Below are 8,637 nucleotides of genomic sequence, written 5' to 3'. Positions count from 1 at the left end.
TTCAATCATCTATGGATGAATGAATGGCTCACAATACACACGACCACACAAGACTAAAACCCTTATTCTCTCTCACTATTTCGTTCGTTATTTCTTGTATGTTAAAACCAGGTTTTCCATGCCCTTTATATAGAAGCGTTTGGCTGGGCTTGGACATCATAAAACCCTAAAACTATTTTCCATTCGTATCTTCTTATGATAGCTGATTATATCTTATTAGAAAATAAGTCAATTTGGTTTTAATTACTGATTGAATGGAGCGTTCAATCATCTCATCAATCATACATAGATTAGCATAAAAAGCGCAATCACAAAATACATAACATTCAGACTGAATGTTCTGTATACAGATGTCTTGTCATCGGGCCTGACATCTCAGCAAAATCCTGCACATCCATGATCGCGACTTTATGAGTCTATTGGGGTATTAACTGCAAGTGCACATTCTAATCGCGTAGTTTTAAAAGATATCGATCCCACAGGGACTTAATGAATCGATATACCGTTTTTCTAAGGTTACTTCGTAAAGCTAAGGCGGATGATACTTTGATGATTAGGGGGGAAATAAAACTAAAATCGGATCTAGATTAAATATCAAATAACGCGGATATCGGTATGTAGTTCGTCGTAATTAGGGAATCAAGTCTTCGTTGGTTTCTTAGTTTTAAAATAAGTCTTTTCAGTAGACACTATTGATTAAAAGTCTTTTCTCAAACTCTCGCTCTGTTGAATCAGACTATGACTTTGTATTAACGTACGCTCTCACTATTTTGTTAAATCTAAAGTCACTTTTTGAAAGCAATGGAATCTATAGAAACTCTTTTTAAGAAAATACTAACCGTTTAAACACCCTCGTCTCAAACTCTCGCTCTGTTGACTTAGATTATATGATTAAACTTAAATGCTTAACTCTCGTCCTCACATTTAACTTTTAAAAATAATTTTTGAAAATGATTAGAATTTAATTAACTTTAAAAATTGCTCTCGCCCTGATTTAAAGTTAATGTCCAATTTACACTGTCCAGTTAAAAGCTCAAACTGTCGTTCTATTGATTTTAACTTCTTTATGTCTTTTACTCTCGTACAAAAACTTTGGTATTAACTCTGTAAATTGAAACCATAAAAAGAGTGACTATATTTTTAAATAAATTTAAACCAACTCAATTTTGATTCCTTTATTCCACTTACTTTACATACCGATATCTAAATTAATTAGTCGGACATGCTAAACAGGCCTAAACAATTATTATGCCTAAATACAGCCATATCAGACAAACAATATTGATAAGCAGCAGTACAGAGCATATATAAATTAAAACAATAAATTAATGAACCTGTAAAATTAATAGAAATCTTGGTTGTTCCCTAACTTCGATGCTTGAACACTCCTCCACAAACCGGTTGGATTTGTTCTTCACAATCTTCGATCAGACAGAAAAATAAAAACGAAGGAATAAAATACTATGACCTAACGTAAGGTTAGATTGATAACATGAAATTATATCATATTTTAGGACTTAATTCAATTAAATTATATTATTATTTATTTCAATTTACTGCATTTTTTTAGATATTACGCGGTATTTCCTTTCTATTTGCCTCAGGTGTCTTATTTGAAGCACAAGTAAAAAAAGGAAGAAAAGAAGGTGCAAAAAGGAATGAAAAGAAACAAATAGCAAAAGCCAAGCCCAGCCCAAAGAAGACACAGGCGTCGTGCCTGTGACGACCGCCACGGATGCTGTGACGAACGTCACGCTGCATACACTTATGTGACGAGCGTCACACATGGTGTGACGGACGTCACACCATCCCCCTACATTTCTGCCTTCAGAGACATTGAGAGTCCACGTTTACACGCTGAATCCTATTTCCACGGCGATGCATCTGTTACGTGAAGACTCCTTGACGCGGACTGCTTTGAAAACCGTTACGGAAAGCATCAATATAAATAGCAACTTTGCAAACCCTGCAGAGGTTCCACGCTTCCACGTTTGCACGCTTTTTCCAGATTTCGGCAGTTTCCAATTTTCTTTTCTTCAGCAGTTTAAGCATACCGTTTACATACCGCTTTTGCAATTTTTATTGTTTTCTCTTGCAACTCTATTTTCCTCTCTAGCACTTAATTAATTTTCACATAATAGTTTCTACACCGGAAACTATTGTGTACCTTTTTACCGGATCTAACCTTACGTTAGAATCTAGTTTTTTATTCCTTCGTTTTAATTTGTTGTTCGATTGAAGAATTCAAGAGCAAATCCTACCGACTTGTGGTGGAGTGTTCAAGACTACTGTTTAAATTATTCAGGTTCTTTAATTATTGTTTAATGCTTTGTTTTATTATTTATTTATATTATTTGCTTGAGATGAGTCTGTTTATGCATGATAATTATTTAAGTTCGTTTAGCATGTCTGGCTAATTCACCTAGATATCGGTATGTAAAGTAAGCGGAATAAGGGATCAAAACTAAGTCGGTTTAATTAAATTTAAAATTAAAATCACTCTTTTTACGGTCTCAGTTTACAGGTTTAATAACAAAGTTTTAATACGAGAGTAAAGGACATAAAGAGGTTAAAATCAATAGAGCGAAAGTTTGAGGTTTTAACTGGACAGTGTAAATTGGACATTAATTCTAGATCAGGGCGAGAGCAATTTTTAGAGTTAATTAAATTCTAATCTTTTCCAAAAAGTATTTTTAAAGATTGAATGTGAGGACGAGAGTTAAGCATTCGAATTTAATTATATAACCTAAATCAACAGAGCGAGAGTTTGAGATAAGGGTGTTTAAACGGTTAGTGTTTTCTTAAAAAGAGTTTCTACGGACTTTATTGCTTTCAAAAAATGGTTTTTGACTTAATTATAAGTGACAGCTACGTTAACATAAAATCATGGTTTATTCAACAGAGCGAGAGTTTGAGATAGAACTTTTAATCAATATAGTCAACTGAAATGATTTATTTTAAAACCGAGAAACCAACAAAGAATTGATTCCCTAATTACGACGAACTACATACCGATATCCGTTTATTTGATATTTAATTTAGATTCTATTTTTAGTTTTAGCTTTTCCCCAAACAATCAAACATTATCTGCCTTAGCTTTACGAAGTAACCTTAGATAACGGTATATCGATTCATAAGTCCCTGTGGGATCGATATCTTTTAAAACTACGCGATAGAACTGTGCACTTGCAGTTTGTACCCCAAATTCGACTCATAAAGTCGAGCGATCAAGTTTTTGGCGCCGTTGCCGGGGACTTTTGTTTAGTCGATATCGTAACTCTTCCGTTACGCTGTAGAGACTAAGGCTTTTCTTTTTCTTTTCTTTCTATCATCGATTGGTATGCCACACACTCGCTCACAAGGCGAACCGTTCTACTTACGAATCAACGATATCGAACTATATCTCCGAGTCTTACGACGAATTCGGGAATATCGTGCTGCAAACAACCTCCCTCCTGTCGAACTTCCTGATTTCAAAAACATTTTCCCTTCGATACCCGAGATGGCAGAACCAGCTCGTGCTCTTAGAGATTACGCCGCTCCATCACAAGATGAGCCGCATTCAAGTATTGCTCCGCCCGCAATCGAAGCAAACAACTTCGAACTTAAACCTTCGTTGTTGCAGGCAGTACAACAGAACCAATTCTCTGGAAATCCTACCGAGGATCCAAACCTTCATTTATCCGTATTTGTCCAATACGTTGATACTGTTAAAGCTAATGGTGTCACTTCAGAGGCAATTCGACTTCGTCTTTTTCCTTTCTCATTAAGAGATAGCGCTAGAAGATGGCTTCAGTCTCTCCCTTCCAACTCTGTCACCACATGGAACGAGTTGAAGAAAGTTTTTCTTGCCCGATATTTTCCGCCAAGCAAAACAGCTATGTTAAGAGCCCAAATAAATGGATTTAAACAGAAAGATAACGAGTCTCTTTTCGAAGCATGGGAAAGATACAAAGACATGATGAGACTTTGTCCACACCATGGTTTAGAAGACTGGTTAGTAATTCACACATTCTATAATGGTCTCTTATACAACACAAGGTTAACAATAGACGCCGCTGCAGGTGGTGCACTAATGAACAAACCTTATGCTGATGCTTACCAGCTTATTGAAAGCATGGCCCAAAACCACTATCAGTGGGGGACCGAACGAACAATGGTGGAAAAACCTCAAACGAAAACCGGCATGTACGAGATAAGTAACCTTGATCATGTTAATGCAAAAGTGGATGCTCTGGTCCAGAAAATTGAAAGTTTAAATGTATCACCTCCAACCGCCGTGGTTGCTATAACTTAGAATTGCGAAGTCTGCGGAATCCAAGGTCACACTCCTACAGATTGTCAACTCTTAACAGGAATCCAAGCAGAACAAGTAAACTATGCTCAAGGAAGCCCCTACTCGAATACCTATAACTCAAATTGGAAGAACCATCCAAACTTTTCATATAAGAGTAATAATGCTTTGTACGCACCTGGACAGTCTCCAAATCAAGCCCCAGTTATACCTCCGGGATATCAGAAGCCGAACCCATCTACACATAGCCATAACGCCCCTAGGAAATCCAACTTGGAAATCATGATGGAAAACTTTATAGCTTCTCAACAACAAACCAATAAAGATTTCTTAAACCAGAATGTACACACTGGCGAACAAATTAAACAACTAGCAAGTAAAGTGGATGCCCTGGCTACCCATAACAAAATGCTGGAAACACAAATATCACAAGTAGCTCAACAACAAGCGCCTACTGCTGCCCCAACTGGTACATTTCCTGGACAGCCCCAACCTAACCCGAGAAGCCACACTCATGCAATCATACTAAGAAGTGGAACGGAAGTGGAAGGACCATCTGATCCAAGGATAGAAAACCAAAACCCTAAAAAGTCAACTGAGGAAGAAAATAGACCTAAGGAAAAGGAAGAGAGTAATAAGGAAACCATAGAAAAGAAGGAACCTTATGTACCTCCACCACCTTATAAACCACCTATCCCTTACCCTCAAAGGCTTGTTAAAACCAAAGATGCGGGCCAATTTAAAAAATTTGTTGACCTCCTTAAACAATTAAACGTTACAATCCCGTTTACAGAAGCTATTACGCAAATGCCCTCATACGCCAAGTTCTTAAAAGAAATTCTTTCTAATAAAAGGAAACTTGAAGATAGCGAAACCGTTACACTCCCTGCCGAATGTAGCGCTATAATCCAGAACATACCTCCTAAACTCAAGGATCCGGGTAGTTTCTCTATACCCTGTCACATAGGAAAATTTGTCATCGACAAAGCCTTATGCGATTTAGGAGCCGGAATTAGTGTTATGCCTTTATCCATATGCAAGAGACTGGAAATGGGAGAATTAAGACCAACCAAAATGTCTGTGCAACTAGCAGATCGTTCTGTTAGATACCCTGTAGGAATTCTTGAAAACGTTCCCGTACGCATAGGTCAATTCTACATCCCAACTGATTTTACAATTATGGACATTAGAGAATATGATATTACACCCATTATACTGGGAAGACCGTTCTTAGCAACTGTCGGTGCAATCATAGACGTAAAACGAGGACGACTCACCTTCGAAGTAGGAGAAGAGAAAATTGAGTTCATTCTTTCCCAATTTTTGAAAGCACCTGCAATAGAAGATACATGTTACTTCATGGATATCATCGATGAATGCATAAAAGAAACAGAGTTAGAAAAGGACAAATCATCCGACTATCTTGTAGAAGACAAACTTAACCAATGTTTAGCAATAACACCGGACCATACGTAGTGTCTTAAGAAACCAACCCTAGATCTGAAAACACTTCCCAAAAATCTGAGATATGAATTCCTAGACTTAGAACTTGAACGACCTGTGATAGTTAATGCTGACCTAGGAAGACTCGAAACAGAAAAACTCCTACATATCTTAAGAAAATATCCAACCGCACTAGGTTACAACATCACCGATCTTAAAGGAATAAGTCCTTCTATTTGTATGCACCGCATCATGCTAGAAGAAGACTGTAAAACTTCTAGAGAACACCAGAGGAGACTAAATCTGATCCTGAGTGAGGTAGTGAAGAAGGAAATAACCAAGTTATTAGAGGCAGGTATCATATATCCTATATCTGATAGCCAATGGGTTAGTCCTGTACACGTAGTACCAAAGAAAGGTGGTATAACTGTCATTGAAAATGAAAAAGGAGAAACTATAACCAAACGAATCGAATCGGGATGGAGAATGTGCATTGACTATAGGAAACTAAACAAAGCAACCCGAAAAGATCATTTCCCTTTACCATTCATTGACCAGATGCTAGAGCGATTGGCAAAACATTCACATTTCTGTTATCTAGACGGTTATTCAGGCTTCTTTCAAATACCAATTCACCCTGATGACCAAGAAAAGACAACATTCACGTGCCCTTTTGGTACCTTCGCTTATAGACGAATGCCGTTTGGCTTGTGTAATGCTCCTGCAACTTTTCAAAGATGCATGATGGCAATTTTCGCCGATTTTCTCGAAAACATCATGGAAGTATTTATGGATGACTTTTCCGTATGCGGACAAAGTTTTGAAGAATGCCTTGAAAACCTAGAAAGAGTTCTTGAGCGATGTGTAAAAGTAAACCTAGTACTTAATTGGGAAAAATGCCACTTTATGGTACAAGAAGGAATTGTTTTAGGACATATTATATCAAATAGAGGAATTGAAGTAGACAAAGCCAAAATAGAGGTAATCGAAAACCTTCAACCCCCTAAAACCGTGAGAGAAGTACGAAGCTTCTTAGGACACGCCGGTTTTTACCGACGATTCATCAAAGACATCTCTAAAATAACTAAACCTTTAACCGGACTATTGATGAAAGATGCTGAATTCATATTCGACAATAACTGTTTAGAAGCATTTCAAACGCTTAAGCAAGCATTGATCTCCGCGCCCATAATGCAGACACCCGACTGGAATGAACCATTCGAAATAATGTGCGATGCCAGCGATTACGCTGTAGGTGCTGTTTTAGGACAACGAAAGGATAAAAAGCTTCATGTTATATATTACGCAAGTAGAACTCTAGATGAAGCACAGATGAATTACGCCACAACCGAGAAAGAACTCCTAGCAGTTGTGTTTGTGCTAGATGTCGCATCGCGCGAAAAACCGGCGGGAAAAGAAAGAAACAACAGAGCCGCCACCGTGCGTTATTTATCCCAAAAGAGGGAAAGGAAACGCTCAGAGTAAACCTGGAAAGAACATGGTCTCGCGACCAAAGAGTATGGGTTCGGGAGTCGGTTATGCGAAGGGAAGGTATTAGCACCCCTACGCATCCGTAGTACTCTACGGGATCCACGCACACTAGAAAGGAAAATTGGTTGCTAAACACTGCTCAAATACTCACACACACTGGCTGAAAGAGACACAAGAAAACTGACTGAAACTGACTCGGCAGGATGTCGCATCCTGGGCCTACTTAGTCTATCAGGCATAGACATCAGAGTCGAAGTAGTTCGGACTGGGGAAACGACACATGCTCGCTAGGATATCGCGTCCTATGCATACGTATCTTCTCGGACGAGAGAAGAATCAGAGCATTCGTAGCTCGGCTGACACGCACACAAACAAATACAGGCAAAGGCAAACGTGGAGCCCGACTGCCAATCACTGGACTTATGTCAGCATCCGAACCTAAACACACACAAGAAGGCAAACATGGAGCCTGAATGCCAATTGCTGGACTTACATCAGCATCCGGACCAAAACGCACGCACATTGGAACCCAAATGCCACTCGATGGACTTACATCAACTTCCAAGCACACAACAACAAAACAAGTTAGTAGGGAGTCGGGGACTCAGCCTATAACTGTCAAGCAACACACTCAAACAGACAGACAACAAATTGCTAAGGAGTCAGGCACCCGAGCCTAGCAACTGTCAAACACACACTCAAACAAACAGACAACAAATTGCTAAGGAGTCAGGCACTCGAGCCTAGCAACTGTCAAACAACACACGCAAAAAAGAAAAAGGGCGCCCGGAGAGATCAGCCCAATCTCCTGCCTACATACTTCATCTGGTATGAAGATCAGGGCGATGTAGTTCCCCTACGCAGGGATAAAGGACTAGCCTAACCAGATAACAGAGGGAGACACAACTAGGGAGACTACGACTCGAGCCTAGATGTTATCATGCAGATTCATCCCTAAGTTAAGGTTTCTAGCTAACTGGCACAAGGGCCAACCTATCCTAAGCATGGCTCACACAGGAAGCAAGCCACACACACTTAACTTGCACAGGAAGCAAGCCAAGCAAAACCTAACTTGCACAGGAAGCAAGTCTAAACTAATCCTAACTTGCACAGGAAGCAAGTCAAACTATCCTAACTTGCACAGGAAGCAAGTCAAACTATCCTATCTTGCACAGGAAGCAAGTCAAACAATCCTATCTTGCACAGGAAGCAAGTCAAACAATCCTATCTTGCACAGGGAGCAAGTCAAACAATCCTACAAGCACAGATAGCACACGCTATACACAAACAAGTGGCTCAAACAAGGGTTAGGTTTTAGTCAAGGGGTCATATCAACCTCAACAAACAAACCTCTGGAATGGGGTGAATGTGCTCTTAACCTTGCCATTGAGGGGCTAAGGTGAAGCAGA

The 8,637-nt window shown here is 39.2% G+C and overlaps 1 non-coding gene across 1 annotated transcript; it reads right to left on the bottom strand.

The window, feature by feature from the left end:
- Positions 1 to 3,880: 3,880 nt before the first annotated feature.
- On the bottom strand, positions 3,881 to 3,987 carry LOC127088782 (small nucleolar RNA R71). Its single transcript, XR_007790599.1, has one exon. It is a non-coding gene; the product is annotated as a small nucleolar RNA R71 (small nucleolar RNA).
- Between the last annotated feature and the right edge of the window lie 4,650 nt (positions 3,988 to 8,637).

This window comes from Lathyrus oleraceus, chromosome 5, assembly GCF_024323335.1.
Source record: "Lathyrus oleraceus cultivar Zhongwan6 chromosome 5, CAAS_Psat_ZW6_1.0, whole genome shotgun sequence".
Taxonomy (NCBI): Eukaryota; Viridiplantae; Streptophyta; class Magnoliopsida; order Fabales; family Fabaceae; genus Lathyrus; species Lathyrus oleraceus.
This window is presented reverse-complemented; position numbering and strand designations above follow the sequence as displayed.